Genomic DNA, 17,530 nt, shown 5'->3' with positions numbered 1-17,530 from the left:
AAAAGCCCACAAATAGCCAAAACAACCCTTAAGAAAAAAAAAAAAAAGATGGGAGGCATCACTTTCTGAAACTTTGTATTTTATTACAAAGCAATAATAATTAAAACTGTATGGTACTGGAATAAAGACAGACCTTCAGATCAATGGAATAGATTTGAGTATTCAGAGAATGTTTTCCAGACATACAATAAATAATCTCTTATAATGGGGCAAGATGTAAAATGGAGCAAGGAAAGCTCTACAGCAGATTGTGTTGGGACAACCAGTCAGCCACATGCAAAAAGTGACCTCGGACTTCCATCTAATGCCATGAACAAAAATCAAAATGGATTAAAGATCTTAATATCAGACTTGATAGAAGAAAATGTAGATAAAATGCTCCATGATATTGAGACAAAAGGCATCTTCTAGTAGAAAACACTGTAGAAGCAGAGATAAACAAATGGGATTATATAAAACAGAAGTTTCTGCATTTCAAAGGAGACAGGGTAAAAAGGTCACCCATGGAATAGAGGAATTTACTACCGAATATCCATCAGATGAGGGCTGATATCTAAGACATACAAGGTACGGATAGAAATTAATTAGACAAAATCTAAGACCATCACAAAATGGGGAGATGTAATGAATCAACATAGCCTTAAAAAAGAAATACAGATGGCCTAAAGCACATAAAAATGCTTCATGTCACTAATAATTACAGAGATGCAAATTAACACAATGATGAGTTATCAACTCATGCCACAGAGGGGAAAGGAACTCTCCTTTATGCTGGTTATTGGAATGCTGTCTAGTTCAGCCTTTCAGGAAAACAATATGGGTATTCTTTAAAAAGCAAGACATTGAGCTTCCATATGATTCAGCAATATTACCCCTAGGTATATAATCTAAGAGCACAATACAATACAATAATGCCTTCTGCACTCCTATGTTCATAGCAGTGCTATTTACGATAGCCAAAATCTGGAAGCAACCCAGATGCCTAACAACAGATGAGTGGCTAAAGAAACTGTGGTACATATATACAATGAAATACTATGCAGCTATTAGGAAAAATGAATTCATTAAAGTTTCCTTTATATGGATGGATATGGAGACTATTTTCTGAGTAAAGTAAGTCAGAGGGAGAAAGATAAACTAAATAATTTCACACATGTGGGATTTAAGAAAAATAAAAGATAGTAGAGTATTAATTCCCTGAGTCAATAGAGATGAGAGCTGAAAGAACCAGCCCACAGTATGAAGCTTACCACAAAAAGTGTTAAGTGTAGTTAGAGAAATAACTACACTAACAACTACAGTGACAGTGATAGAGAGAAATGCAATGCCTGTCTTCAAAGCAGGCAGGTGATTGGGGGAGGAGGAAAATGGAGGACTTTGGTTGCAGGAAAGTTGCACTGGTTAAGAGTGGTGTGCATTTTACGGCAAAAACCCAACTATGAACATGTTTGTAACCAAGGTGCTTAAATAAAAAATAATCTTTAAAAATATTTTGATTCTACTTTAGCATGGCACCTAGAAGACAACCTTACTTTCTATCTCAATTAGCTCTTTTCTTAAAAAAATATTTTCTCTCTACTCATCTCAAAACTGTATTGATTTCAGTTTATATTTCCAAAATTACTTATTCTGCCCTTTAGAAACTATGCCCTACCTAGGTTATTATTCTAACAGTATGTCAAGAAATAGGTTTAAACTGTCAAAACATATACATCGTTTTGTTTCTTCCACTTTCAGTATTACACCGACAATTTCTGCTTTAAGAATGTGCAATCTTTTTGCAGAACAAGCTCTCTCACCCCTAAGGAAATTTTTTCTCACCAAAAGAAGAAGTTCTATTTGAGGAATAGTCACCTCTATCTTACATATTTTCAAAAACAAAGTTGCAAGAATGGAATCTAGAGTAAAAACGTGATCTTTGACCCATGCGAGTTTTGAAATAAAAGTTTATTATTAAGAATATCGCTTTATAAGCTATGCTTTAATTCTTGATATTCGCACTCTCTTTTCTATGTTACTTGAGAACAAAAGAAAAAGTAAAGGAATTTGTGAGAGACTTTTCTAAATAATTATGATCATTAAAATTTTACACTTCCACATTTATAATTCAAAGTAGTTGGAAAACCATACATATTCATGATGCTACTTGATTTTCATACTTTAAAAATATGGATGTAAATAAAACAAATAAATAATATAATGACTCAGCTTTGTTCTATTAAGGAACCACAGCTCATGGTTGATTTATATAGATTTTTATCGTATGCCAAATGCAGAGTATTTCAAATTTTAAAATTTATATTATAAGTTATAATATTGCTATCAAAATCTTACAGACATAAAAGCAAGGATCACATTACATTGTAAATTATTTGATGTAATATTAAACAAAACACCTTATCCATCAAAGAAATCCTATAATTCTCAGGCATGGTAATATTTATATATATTTGAGTTTATATATAAACACATAATAAATATATTAATATTGTTTAAAAGGGATTGTATCAGTCCACATTAATAATAATAAAGGAAGTACAGACTTTGTTTTTATTTCTGTTAATAATTTTGATTCAGTTTTTATTTTCAGAACTAGATTTAAATTTAGCCTGCGAATCCTAGTTAAATAAATTTTACTTTATTGTGAAAAACATGTCAAAATCAATAGTCCAAAACTGTAGTATTACATAAAAATTATCTGTAGAAAGAACTGTTCTACTCTTTTCTTGTGTTTGCTTATTTTGTTTCTTTGAGTCACACCTGGTAATGCTAGGAGTTACTCCTGGCTATGAGCTCAGAAATGGCTCCTGGCTTGGGGGGGGTGTCATATGGGACACCCGGGATCGTACTGCAGTCGGTCCTTGGTTAGTGCGTGCAAAGCTAAGGCCCTACCACTTGCACCACAACTCTGGCCAGAACTGTTCTACTCTTTTTTTTTCATAATCATTCTTTCTTTATTTAAACACCTTGATTACATACATTCTTTCTTTATTTAAACACCTTGATTACATACATGATTGTGATTGTGTTTGTGTCTCTTAAGTTATACTTAATGTGTTAAAAACAAGGATACTTAAAAATTACTGTTCAAGTTATATTTAGTCTTATATAATTCATAAAATTAGTCTTTTGGAGGGTTTCTGGGCTACACCCAGCATCACTCAGGGGTTACTCCTGGTTCTGTGCTCAAAAATTACTTCTGGCAGGCTGGGGGGACCATAAGTAATGCCAGGAGAGAACCTGGGTCATCCCTGGTCATCAGCATGCAAGGCAAAAGCCCTCCCGATGTGCTATCGCTCCACCTTCTTATAAAATTAGTCTTAAAAATCATTATATAATTTTGAATGCATTTATCCACGATTTGTGTCTTGAAATTTCCAATTTGGGACTTTGGTGGGAGATTATAAAACACGAGGGTGGAAACAATGGGCTCCTAAGACCAGAAGGATAGAAGTAGGAAGAGGGATTTTACCTGACCATGCTAGAGATGGACTCCAAGCCCCAAAACTATGAGAAATAAATTTATCACATTTAGAAACTTCCCTGTGCTTTGATACTGCCACCCAAATGAACCATAAAAATAATAAAAATACAGCCCAGAATTTGCTATACATTTGAAATTTAGAACAAATAATCAAATTCCTCAAAGAATATTTTCTAAATGATCTGCCAATGTTTGTGGAGGGGAGTGAAATGAGTATGCAAATGATGTTGACTTTGAGATATGCTAAAGTGACAGCACAATGAAAGACACAAGAAACACAAATATCCTCATATATATTATACCCCTAATTAGAATGAGCTGAAAAATCTCTCAGTGTCGGTAATGGCAATCACATCAATTTCTATTTTTGATGCAAAATGATATTCTTAATAATCGAGATACAATTTGGAACATTTTATGTTTTCTCTTCAAAAACTGACAAATATGATGAAGTGTTCCTCTCAGACTTGATTATTAGGATGTCAGTTATATTGATTATACCTTCCTACATTGTAGGATCTTAAGACACAGTTATAAAAAAGGTTTCATTTGTTCTATGGTCAAATTATTTGAACATTAAGCCTAAATTTGGATGAAAATTTTAGTTTTGGAAATGTAGATATTATTTCCAATCTTCCTAAATGGATTCTATAGAAAGTTTTTGTCCTTTTAGGTTTAAAAATTTTGGAAATCTATGTTAATAAATTTGAGATGTTATAAAAATGTCATTTAAAATAAAGTGACTTTTGGAATGGAAATGTTTGAGCTACATTCATAGGTGTTTAGAGGTAATTCCAGGTTCTGTGTTCTATAATGACCCATAGAGGTGTACTAGGGACAAGAGGTGATATTGACAATTAAAACCAAGGAAACAGCCAGTAGAGTTGTGAAAGATCTCTTCAGACTGAAAGTGAAATACTTTATAATAAAAATCAATAGTATTAGATGTTATCAAAAATAAAGCAATTTTAAATTAATATATTGCATGCCTATATTTAGAAAATAATGTTTGAAACAATGAATGAATTAAGAAGCATGGTGTGGGGGCTGGAGAGACAGCATGGAAGTAGGGCATTTGCCTTGCATGAAGAAGGATAGTGGTTTGAATCCCAGCATCCCATATGGTCCCCCGAGTTTGCCGGGAGTGATTTCTGAGCAGAGAGCCAGGAGTGACCCAAAAACAAACAAACAAACAAACAAAAAGAGGCATGGTGTAAACTCTGAAAGAAATGGACATTTCTAAATTACTTGATGCCAAGTGGATTAATTTTTATTTTTACTTATTTATGCTTTTATTTATTGTTTGGGGGCAGACCTGGAAGTGCTATTCGCTAAATTTTGTTTATGAATAATCTGGGAAGTATCAGAAGACTATGGCAGGTTACAGAGATTGAACCTCTCTGTACCCCAAAGTGGATGATTAATAAGACATTTAATATTTCTAGGATAATCAGGATTGACTACAAGGTATATTTTTGTCTTTGCATTTCTATGAAAATTAAAATATATATAAAGTATATAAATATATATACTTATATATAAATATTTGTATATTTATATGTATAAAGTATATAAATCAAGATATTAAAATTTTGCAAGAAATGAGAGAGTGTTCAAGAACCATCAGGATGTAAGAAGACTCCAGAAGTCTTGGGAGAGCAAATATTCATGGAAAAACTATTGCTATCATACAGGAAGAGACGAATAGAAATAAAGAGCAAATGTGTGTAATTTGAGAGTGCTTATCAAAAGTACAAGGCAACTTTGGACCACCCAAAGAAAACAATGCTGCCTAAAATGTGAATATAACAGATTATCATCTACAAATAATGGTTGGGAAGGAAGGTTGCATCCACACACAGAACTGAAAAACCCCCTATTTTCTTACCCTTGATGCGAGAGCTAGCACTCACTTTTTTTAATCTTTGAACAAAAAAGCAAAGAAGAAATTGATGGAGAAATTGACTCAAACTATATTCAGTCATTCATGGAGCCTCAGAATAATAGCATCTCTAAGCAAAGAACGCTAACAACTAAGACATTGCGCCAGTCAGCATTATCTAGTTAAAAATGTGCTTCTCATGCCTTGCTTTCAAACATAAACAGAGCATAATGAAAAAGCTCACAAAAACGATTCTAAAATATAAGAGAGCATGAAGTTTTCATGAATGATATTCTTTGTTTTAAAGAATGTCAGATTTGTTTATTGTAGATAAATCACTCAGGTGAAAAAAATATTATTTTCAGAAGAACCTGAAAGAGTTTTAGGAGATAAAACGTTTCTTTAGAAAAAGAATTGATCACAATGTTTAAATAAATTAATTAATGAAAAATGGAAAAACAGAAAAAAAGAGTAGGAGGAGAAATATCTCAATAAATGAAAACAAAGAAAAACTTGGGAAATGATAAAATAAAATAATTTAAAAACATCTATACATTCAAGAGAAAAGTAAAACTGGGAAACAAGAAAACACTGGATAAAATTATTCTGAAACAATTACATTTCACAGAAAACAAGTACATATCTCTCAAGGGAAAAATTAAACTTTCCTACTGGATCTGGTCACATGATAAAGACATTCACACACATTATAAAATGAAACAAAAAATATTAGGAACAAAACAAAGCAACTCAGTTAAAGCAAGTTTTGCAAGAATAGAGGTAGCAAAGAGGTGAGAAGTGAAGAATTTGAGACAGTGCTCCATTAGTAAAATCAAAGTTTATTATTATGTAAATTAGGGTGTATGTATTGACAGAGAAGTTAGAATCTGTGAAACCAAAAAAAAATACAAGCAAAAAGTAAAAAATAAGCCTATTTTTCTTTTCCAATACACAGAACATTATTTTTGTGTGGTGAATATACATTATATCAACATTAAGATTAGGATGTATTTCAGGATTAAAAGGCATGATAGGACTCCAGAAAATTAGTAAAAGATTTTAAAGCATTTATCTTGTTCATTGATACCTTATTTTATTACTGATACCACATCATGTCTCTAGAGCACCAATAGGAATTATGCCTGAGCACAGGGCCAGGGGTAAGGTCCCTGGGTGAGGCCAGAAACAAAATCAACACTAAAAATGGTAAAACATACATACATACACACACACACACACACACACACACACACACACACACACACACACAAATTTTTGTTTGTTTCTTTGTTTATATTTTTGATTTGGGGGTTATACCCATGAGTACTTAGAACTTACTGCTCAGGGATCATTCCTAGCCGTTCTCAGGTGCCAGAAATGCTAGGCAACTTCCCTTCCTGCTATACTCTCACTCCTGTCCCCACTTCTTATTTTAATACATTAAAAATCAACACAATTTAGTTAAGTAAAATGACCACTATCTTTCACAGTTGCTATTAATTAATCTGGTACAAACACTCTAGATGATCAAATCCTTTAAGTTAATTTCATAGACTATACTTAACAATAGTCCCTTTGGTACTTAAAATACATAATGAGTAAATCGTTGATATTCTTTTTTTTATTAGAACTCAGAATTGTTCCTCTCCATGGAAATCTTATTAAAAGGCGAAAGATTTATATGATCTGAAGAGAAACCAGAGTATAATAGTTGGTATTCTTATAAAATTTAGTAACATGAAGATTAGAGGAATATCAGTTGTTTATGTGATATAGAAGACTTATAACAAAATAAGAAGAACCAAGAACTTTATCAAGGAGAAATATATTTTGTTCTAATCCCCAGCTTTACTACCAAGACAACATTGAAGGTAGGGGATAAGAAAAAAAATGTGTTTTTCTCAAACATTGATACCTATATTTACATCAGTTAGTGATCTAACAACCAACCTCAGGCAAATTGTATTATCCATCCTCATCATTAAAACTATTTTGAAGATTAATTTCCACATTATAGTGAAAATCTAGAAAAAATGTATTAGGAGTGGTATTCCACAATTTCAATGTTTTTTACTAAGATAACTAATCCACTTGTTAATGTTCAGTCTGACATTTAAGAAATGCAGTTTTTATATTAAAAAATCAGCATTATGCCAGTGGTAAATCCTACAGAATCAGTTCTGAAACTAAAATATATAGAAAATAAAAAAATAATAAAATGGCTAAAACCAAAAGACAGCTGATTTAGTGAAAATATTTTCATTCAGATAAAGAATTGATATATAGGTTATACTAGGCACTCACAAAAATTAACTGTCCCTCCAAAATATAAAACTCCAATTAAAAGATGGGGAGATGAAATTAATAGATATCTCTTTGAGGAAGAACAACAGATGGCCAGTAGGCATATGAAAGATGTTTATCAAAACTTATAATTGGGGAAATCCAAATAAAGATGACAATGATACCAATGAGGATGGCACACAACAAAAATACTGGGGATAATTTATGTGGGCAAGAATGTGGTGGAAAGGAACTCTATTCACTGCTGGTGGGAATGTTGTTTGATTCAAGCCCTTGGAAAAAAATATGTGTAAATTCAGAATTGGGCTAATATATGACTCAGCAATTACACTTTTGAATATATATCCCTAGGACAGAAAAAAAAATCTTTAAAAAGGACATATCCAGAGGACAGAGTGGTAACACAGTGGTAGGGTATTTGCATCACATGTGGCTGACACAGGACAGATGCAGATTCAAATCCCCCACCCCCTGGGCATCCCATATGGTCCCCCAAGACAGAAGCAATTCCTGAGCACAGAGCCAGGAGTAAATCCTGAGCAACGCTGGATGTGGCCCCCAAAACAAACAAACAAAAAACAAAGAAAAATAACAACAACAGCAACAAGAAAAGGACATATGAACACTACTATTCATCACAGCACTCACTTAAATAGCTAGATGCTCATACAGCTTATGAAGATGTGGTACATTTATATTGGGATACTACATAGCTCTAAGGAATGATACAATCATGCAATTTACTTTAACATGCATGGAGCTGGAAGATAGTATGTTAAAGAAATAAGAATATAAGTAAAGGATATCATATATGTGGTGTTTAGAATAATTGCATGAACATATGCAATGGTTTAAATGGGAGTTGTCTAGAATACACTTGGCCCCAGAGTATAGTGAGAAGAAAAGAGTGGAAGAAGATAAAGACAGATTTGTAATAATTTGGGGCAAGAGTCAATGGAAATCAAATGCATTAGTGGCGGAAAGAAGTGACTATACTAAATATTCAAACTACAGAATAAACAATTAAATCAGCAGAACTAAAGTCTAACAATCAAATTTTAAAAGGTGTCTTTTATGATGGTAGGCTGAGGATAGTAGGAGGGGTAAAAAGAACTCTGAGAAAATTGGTGAAGTGATTGATTGACACTGGCAGTGGAATTGGTTTGGACACACTATATGTTTAAAGCTTAAATATGAATGACTTTGAAAATCACAATGCTTTAATTTTAAAAATCATAAAAATAAAACTAAAGAAAAAAAAGGGAAATTAAGTTTTATGCTTCTGTGTTTCTTCCAGGCAATCTACTTGTTCCCTATTTCCCTTCCCCATATCTTTATTTCAGTATTCAAGGTTTTTTTTAAACTAGGTATAGTCCATACACATGATTTTTCTCTCTATGCAACACAGATAAGTGAGATGACCTTGTATTTATACATATGCTTCTGGCATTTTTCACTCAGCATAATACCCTCCACACTTACCAAGGTGGCTATTTTTTCCTAGTTTAGGTATATAATATCCTATTTTGTATGTATAGAACAACTTTTTAGCTAATTTTTTCTGTTGTTAGACATACAAGTTGTTTCCATACTGTACTATTGTACTAAAAGCTGGAATAAACACAGATGTATACATCTCTTTTCAAATGAATGTTTTTGTGTTTTGAGGAAGAATTAAATTCCGAACTATATTCAGGTTTATTAAAAAAACACACCAAAACGGTAACAAAAAATCAGCATCATGGGGCTGGAGAGATAGCATGGAAGTAGGGTGTTTGTCTTGCATGCAGAAGAATGGTTGTTCAAATTCCGGCCACCCATATGGTCCCCTGAGCCTGCCAGGAGCGATTTCTGAGCATAGAGCCAGGAGTAAGTAAACCCTGAGTGCTGCCAGGTATGACCCAACTCCCCAGCCCCAAATCAGCATCACAACAAAAATGAAACCCATCCATAGGCAAATTATAAGATGGCCCCAAAACATTTTCCAGTTTTTCAAAGTATTAGTGCTGCTGTTTCCTTTTGAATATTCATAATTTTTTCAGTAAATTATGGTTCATTGCTATTATAAAAAATATTAAGAAATGTAGCAAAATAACTCTTTTAGTAAATTAAAGCCTTCATTGCATTCTGTATTCAGCAGTAATTTGCTGGAACCACAGACACATATATCAAAGGATCATTTAAAAAAGATTTTTGTTCAAAGAAATAGGTACATCAAAGTAATTGAATTGCAAGTAATAGTGTCTAATGTCTACAAAGCAATATTTTCTTTTTTGAAATCAAGACCTTGAACATACAAAATCTTAGTTGAAGTCAAATCTGATATTAAATTTTATTACATAGAGGTGGGTTTCTGTCAGTTAGAAGCTGGCATTTCAAAGTAATTCAAAAAATCATGTCCTGATAGATGCTATTTATTCCTCACACAAAATTCATTCTAAAAATCTTGCTCTGTCATATAAGTAAATTTTATGCAATATATAATATTAGCATTTTATATCAAAATACTTTTCCTTAAATGATCATTTTCTTTCAAAGAAAAATAAAGGCAGTGAACTAATTCATTGTTTGGCATGGAATTTTCTTTAACTTTATTGTATCATTCTTCCTAAAGTTATATGCTTTTTCAATTATTTTACCCAGTAATCAGTAAGTATTTAATTAATCTTATTACTTTCAATTTCTAAGTGGAATTTATTTGTAGCTTCCTCAATAAGATAGAATGTTTCCTATTATTAATTTTCTATATATTTCTTTATAACTATTTCTATTATTCTAATATCTTCATTATCCTGAAATATGATTTTATTGAAAGTAAATTTTATTTTAAATGGAGATACTTATATTGATTTTTGGTCTAGGACATGAAAACTTACACTTCTGGTACATAAACTTAAATTTTTATTTAAATATTATTTGTGTTCTTGGATGAAAAGAGGTGAACTCCCTGGGTCATACGGAAGTCCTGTTTTTAAGCTTTGAGAAGTTTCCATACTATTCCCTGGATAGATGGTTCCAATAGTGAATAGTATTCAGTTTTCATCAAATCCCCATAAACAAAAATGATTCTCTTGTACTTTATTCCTCTAGTTTTATACCAGATAAATCAGAAAAACATTTATATATACTTATATATAATTCATTATTTGAAAAATGGTCAGACTTCAGGTTTTAATTCTTTAAACACTTTTATATTTTTCTATTGGATCATATATTCCACAACCTTCCTTATTTCAAAGTGTCACCCTAAGGTATTCACAACACAGAACATGACAGACACTTGAATAAAAAAAACCACATATTCCAGGAGGTTACTGGAGCATGAAGGTCAGCTTCAAGTGAGACAATAAAAGAGAATCAGACTGGTAACCTTCATCAACCTTCCTTCCACCTCAACTGTAGTAAATCAAAACTGCTTCCTTTCAATATGGGAATGACAAACCCATTTAAGGGGAAATAATTTCAATTCGCATGGGACATTTTGTACAAGTTAGCTTCACTGATAGTATTAGCATAAAGACTAAGAAGTGAATTATATCAGAGATATGTTCAGCTTTAAATAGAAAGATACTGACCAATATCATTTAAGTCAAAACCCTCAACTGTTTTAAAATTCAAAATTAGTATTATGTAAATTCAATGTGAAAAATAACAAAACCACATTTTTATTCATTTGAAATTTGAAATAGTATTCAAATTTTGTAGAACATTAAAAAGTAAAATATTCAGAATTTATTTGGTGAACCTCTCTTTTATTCGGTTTTTTTTTTTTGGTTTTTGGGCCACACCCTGTGACCTTCAGGGGTTACTTCTTTCTATGAGGTCAGAAATTGCTCCTGGCTTGGGGGACCATATAGGATGCCAAGAATTGAACCCTGGGCCTTGCTAGGTCAGCTGCTTGCAAGGGAAATGTCCTACTGCTTCACTATAACTCAACACCCTCTTTTCTTAATTATTTAAATGTATCATCAAATATTCCCTATATGTTGGGATAGAGTGGTAATATAGTGGGTAAGGCGCTTGCCCTGTAAATGGTAAACCTGGCTTCAATCTCTGGCAACATATTACAGTCTGCAAACTCTGCTAGGAGTGATTCCTGAGTTCAAAGCCACAAATGAGTCCTTGGTACCATCAGATGTGGCCCCAAATTCCCTCCCCCAAAACAAATAAATAGTACAAAAAACCCAACACTCACACTATTTGTGTGAGAACCCTGAGTAATTATATATATATATATATACATATATATGTATATATATATGTATATATATATATATATATATATATAATTTCTGACATCCGCGGCATTTTTCAATTACTACTTTAGTTTTTAGACTTATGTGGAGCTCTATTTCATATCATTAATTTCTATAATTACTACTTCCAATGTCTTACCTGCAACCAATTTCAACTGGATCCCATTTACACTATCTCTGGAATTGATCCTGTCAATGTCAGAATCATCGTTCCATGACTTAATCTAATTTTAATCCTCTTTTTATTGATATGATTCATCCCTTAGAATCATTTACATCTAATGTTGGTCCCTAGATTCTGAACAAGGAGGGACAACATTTTGTAAAGAACCACATGTGGTTGACATCCTAGATGTCTCTTTTTCAAGCCTAAATTTCCTTGGGTACCACCTCAAGATACCTGGCCATACGCGGTAGCCTATCTGGAAAGAAAACGAAAGAGCAGTAGAAAGGTACCCTAAACAACAGCCAATCATCTTAAAGATCATCAGAAGCTTGATCCACCTCTCCCCCTGCCTATATAAAATGGCTTGTTACCTTGATAGGGGGGTCATTTTCTCGGGAAGATGATGGCCTTGACTAGCCAGTTTGAGGCTTTTCGTGAAGGGATAAAGTCTTGTTTTGCTTTATTTCAATTGTGTGGACTTTTCTTTTGACTCAGAATTATAACATATAATTAGTTGATTACTATCTCTTGATTTTTTTTAAGTTCAAATAATCCTGCATTTCCTCATAACCTATTCCACTTCTTTAGGTTTTTCTTGCTACTTTATTCTACTTTTCAAAATAAAGGAACTCAGAAACTCTCAAATAATTTAATTTTAACTTAAAAGCTAAACTTTTAGAATTTTGTTTAGGGACTCACATATTTTCCCTAACCTTGTTTAAAGAAGTTTATAGCAGCCATAACAGTTATTCTTATAGGGTCAGGGGCCCCTCCTTGGGGATGTCGAAAAGTCTTTGCTCCAGTTCTTTGGTAAAATACTCAGAGGATTAATGGTCTATCTAAACAGTGCTACTCAGTGATGGTGGATAGGGCATTTGCCCTGCTGTGGATAGAATTCAGGGCCTTGTACTTGCTAGGCCAGTGTCTTATCACTGAAGAGTTTATTTTGCAGCTCCTTCTAAATATAGTCCCTATCACATACCTGATTTGCAAAACTGCTAAAATGTCGATACATGTCACATTTACACAGATAGGATTCTCACTTCTACTTTGCTGAAACAGATCTCATTTTCCTCACCATCATTCTAAACATGTTGAAGTTACTATATCCTAACCAGGACTAAGAGCATCCCTTCAGTTGTTTATTCTGAACTGGAAATAACTTCTGATTTCAGTTGCCACTTGGTTCTGGCATGGTTGCATTGACTAGTTCTCTTTAATATTCTCAAAATCACATGCTTGCCTACCTCTATTACAATATTTCCATTCATAGCACTAATGCTCCCTGCCTTTTAGCAGATCTCTACAATTCAGCTTTTGCCCTTCTTTGTAATTTGTCACACAGCAGCTAAAAACCTATTTTATGACCTTAAACAGTATATATTTTTATTAATAGCTTCACATAAAATGTTACATTATACTATAAATAAGACAATTCCCCTTCCTCCACATACTCCTGTCATTTTCTTCGCCTCATCACTATTGACAGTTTGAATCAGATTGTTTTTTCCAATGTATTCTTCTCTGAATTACAAAATATAATGTTTATAGACACTAAATATCAACAGCCACTTTCTCCAAATTTGTAACAAATCAAATTGTCACTAGAAATTATCAAACTGTTCCTATTGAAGCTGATGTGGTGGGAAAAATGTTCCTTCTTTAGAACCAACCACTCATTGATCTAAAGTGCCTTGTAAAAGGGTGATCTGGGATCAGTCCCCTGGCAACATATACAATCCCTTGAAACTATAGGAGTGATCCCTAAGCACTGATCTTAGAGGACTCCTCCCAAAAATTTAAAGTGAACATAAATCTAGTCTCCTTAGTCTTATATTCATGGTGCCTATTTCCCTTTACTCATGGCATCACTTTCACTCTCCAATTTGACTTGCTGAGGGAAACAATTATAGAGTCACCTGAAATTTCACATGCAGTATATTTTATTATCATTCAGCCTTATATATATAATATTCATAAGAGCCTTTGCACACCAAATATACACACCTATAAACATATAATATATAATTGTCCTTTTGAACACACAACGTTTATTACAGGCTTAAAATGCTTTTATTTCATAGAATGTCTTTTCCCCAAAGTTTTCTTCTCTATGCAGAGTTAAGTTGATGATAATAATAATTTCTCAGTAAAATATAAAATTTAATAAAAATCTAATCATTCTCCAAAGAACTACCTCATTACTGCCAAGTCATTTATTTCCCTAATTCCTGATTTATGTTGGAACCATCTCCCACCCAATACATGAGCCAAGAAAAAAAAATGCTAAATCTATTTGTTTGGTATAGTGCTTTGATCCTAAAAATTGCTAAATGAATAATTTTTAAATGTACCTATTTCTGATTACTTCAACAAGATTACATTCCCATGTTACATAATTTTGACATTATGCATTATATTAAAATGTTTTATAGATATAATAAATTAATATTGTGTCTGCTGTTTATTTTGTAAGTTTCAAGAGGACATAATATTTACATTTTTTCTAAACTCTGAAAAAGAAGTTTATACCCCCATGTTAAAATACACCTTTCACTCATTGTAAAATAAAAAATTTCATGAGGTAAATATTTTTATGTGTATAATGATGAGATAAGAAATTTTAGAAAGAGCATATTATGCGACAGGAAAATGTTATTTGGATATGCTAAGATAAATATGAAGATATTCTCTATAAAAACTTATTATGGGGGCCGGGCGGTGGCGCTCGAGGTAAGGTGCCTGCCTTACCTGCGCTAGCCTAGGAGACGGACCGCGGTTCGATCCCCCGGCATCCCATATGGTCCCCCAAGCCAGGAGCGACTTCTGAGCGCATAGCCAGGAGTAACCCCTGAGCGTCACCGGGTGTGGCCCAAAAACCAAAAAAAAAAAAAAAAAAAAAAACTTATTATGTTTGTAGAACTAATCACATGTGATTGCTTTTGTTATTTTCAAATGATTATATGAGCATAATAGGTATTGGTTTCATAAGTAACTGTACATAATGAAAAATTAACTTTTACTTAATTTCTTTAGGAATTGTAGTTTTAATCCTCTTATATATAAACAGTATACAAGAAACTCTGTCTAGGTTTTCACAGGAAACTGCTCCTACATTTTCATGCCTAACAGAAAAACCCGCATACCTTGGTAACTTCTAGAGCCTCAGACTTGGTGAGATTTTCAGATCAGAACTGTGTCCGTGTAAACATTTTTTCATGTACAATTACTTCCTCCATGGCTTGATAAAACTTTATTGTCTTAATAATATAAGATATTGCCACATGGGGTGGATTGATATTACAGGTGTTTTTGTGCTTGCCATACATGAAATTAAGTCCAGTGCCAGGAATAAGCTCTGAAGACTGCCAGAAGTGATCCTTGAGCACACAGTCAGAGTAAGCCTTTGTTTCTTGTCCAAAAGAGAAAAAAATGCCTGCTCTTCAAACATAGTTGTAAAATTTATTGCCATTCTCATCTGAAACTCTGACCATAATCTCACTATACAATGGCAGCAAAAATATCAATTTAAGATATTTCTCAGAGGCAGATTGTGAGTAAATTGAACTAAATACATAAATGTTTTAGAGGTTAACCATTTGAGAAGAATATTTATACTATGATGCAATTAGAGAAGGAATCCAAAATTTAATCAAAGAAAGATGAAAATTAATGCAAGTATAATTCATAAAATTTTTATGTTTGTAATTGGGAGAATATAAGTATTACATATAAGCTCTGTCTCTATACATCATAGAAATATAGTGGCTTCAATATTTCTCTTGAAATAGTAACAAATAATACGATTTATTCATAAAATGTTACTTCTAGTCCTGACAAAAAATTCAGTTAAAGTTTTCTCTTTACCTCTCTAGACACCTTTTTAGATAGATTGTACAGCTGGTAAGACACTTCCCTTGTATGTGGTCAATCTGGGTTATATTCTTAGCAACCTTTTTCTGGTGGTCCCCCCCAGTCCACCAGGAATAATTCATGAATAGCAGAGATAAGAGTAAACCCTGAACACAATCAGGTGTGTTCCAAAAAAGAACCACAAAAAGTTTTCTCTGTGACAATATATGATTCCCCACAGAAAATACCTAAAGTTATTCACAAGCACAGAGCCAGAAGTGAGATGCCTACAGAATGTTTCAACATTCTTCATCTTACTAAATAACCTAGAATTGAACTGAATCATTTCCTGAGTGCCACTGGGTGTGGCCTAAAAACAAACAAAAAAAATTTTATTTCAAAATTCTTTTAAAAATCATTTTGAAAATTAAAAATAATGAACAAATATGAATTGAAATCTTAGAATTTGCGCCATTTTGTTGCATAATTATTGTTGATTAATGAGATCCTTCAAATATTAGCATCATCAACTATGATCATGATTAAGCAAGTGTAGGTCATTCCTCATTCCATAAAAATGTATCTATTGGAATTGAAAATATGACCCTAGTATTAAGGAAAAGCCAATAACCCTGTTTCTCATTTGCTATAATTATCATTATGGTTCATTTTATACTCCTAAACATTCATTATCTTTACGTTGTTAGTAATCATTTGCATTCAATTAAAATACTAAGTAAAAATGGAAAGAGCAAAGGTACTACAGAATTACAAATAAAGTTGACAATGGCTCTTCACCCCACTCTATGCCTGGTGCACAGGAGTGACATTGCTTTATAAACTCGAAAATAGTCTGAAGGAAAAGAGAATAGTGGGTGAGTGGCTTGGCACTGCACTAGATGCATCTAGATGCCCCAGCATCTGCATTATGTAAACTATAATATGAAACCTGTAAGTCTGCACTTAACTCTAAAACAGTTTCTAAATATTCCTAGAACATAAATAAATGAAAACATTTAGGAGAGGCAATTAACAAAAGTGAAAATCTTTATATCTTTGTCTGTATCAGATCAAAGTAACAATAATTATCTAGTAATGCATCTAATATTTTACACAGGATTGTTATGTTTCTCAAACCAAATGCTACAAACTAATGTCAATAAAACCATAAATATCACATTATAATATTAGAGGTCCTGTAAACCCTTAAGAGAGGACCAGTTTCTATCTTATTGTGTTGTGTCTTTTGTTTTAATTTTAAAGTGCTCTTGGTTAAAATCCCCTTTTTTAATATTATTATTTTTATAATAACTAAAGCGCTTGGTTGCAGAATGCAGTTTCTTATAAGTGAGATATAAAAAAACATAGAAAGGAAATTAAAAATACCCAAACTGAAATACAACAGAAGGGGGGGCAGAGTGGTGGCACAAGCAGTAGGGTGTTTGCCTTGCACGTGCTAACCTAGGATGAGACTAAGTTTGATCACCCTGCGTCTCATATGGTCCGCCAAGCCAGGAGCAATTTCTGAGTGCACAGCCAGGAGTAACCCCTGAGCTTTACTGGGTGTGGCTCCCCAAAAAACAAAA

At 32.8% G+C, this 17,530-nt stretch overlaps 1 protein-coding gene and 1 non-coding gene across 3 annotated transcripts in view; both read right to left on the bottom strand.

Moving 5' to 3' along the window:
- NRG3 (neuregulin 3) overlaps positions 1-17,530 on the bottom strand; it is a 1,117,732-nt gene that overhangs the window by 190,324 nt on the left and 909,878 nt on the right. The window lies entirely within an intron of this gene.
- Positions 6,957-7,072, bottom strand: LOC125995226 (U5 spliceosomal RNA). Its single transcript, XR_007490780.1, has one exon. It is a non-coding gene; the product is annotated as a U5 spliceosomal RNA (small nuclear RNA).

This window comes from Suncus etruscus, chromosome 17, assembly GCF_024139225.1.
Source record: "Suncus etruscus isolate mSunEtr1 chromosome 17, mSunEtr1.pri.cur, whole genome shotgun sequence".
Lineage (NCBI taxonomy): Eukaryota > Metazoa > Chordata > Mammalia > Eulipotyphla > Soricidae > Suncus > Suncus etruscus.
The sequence above is the reverse complement of the archived record's forward strand: the minus strand, read 5'-3'. Positions and strand labels throughout refer to the sequence as shown.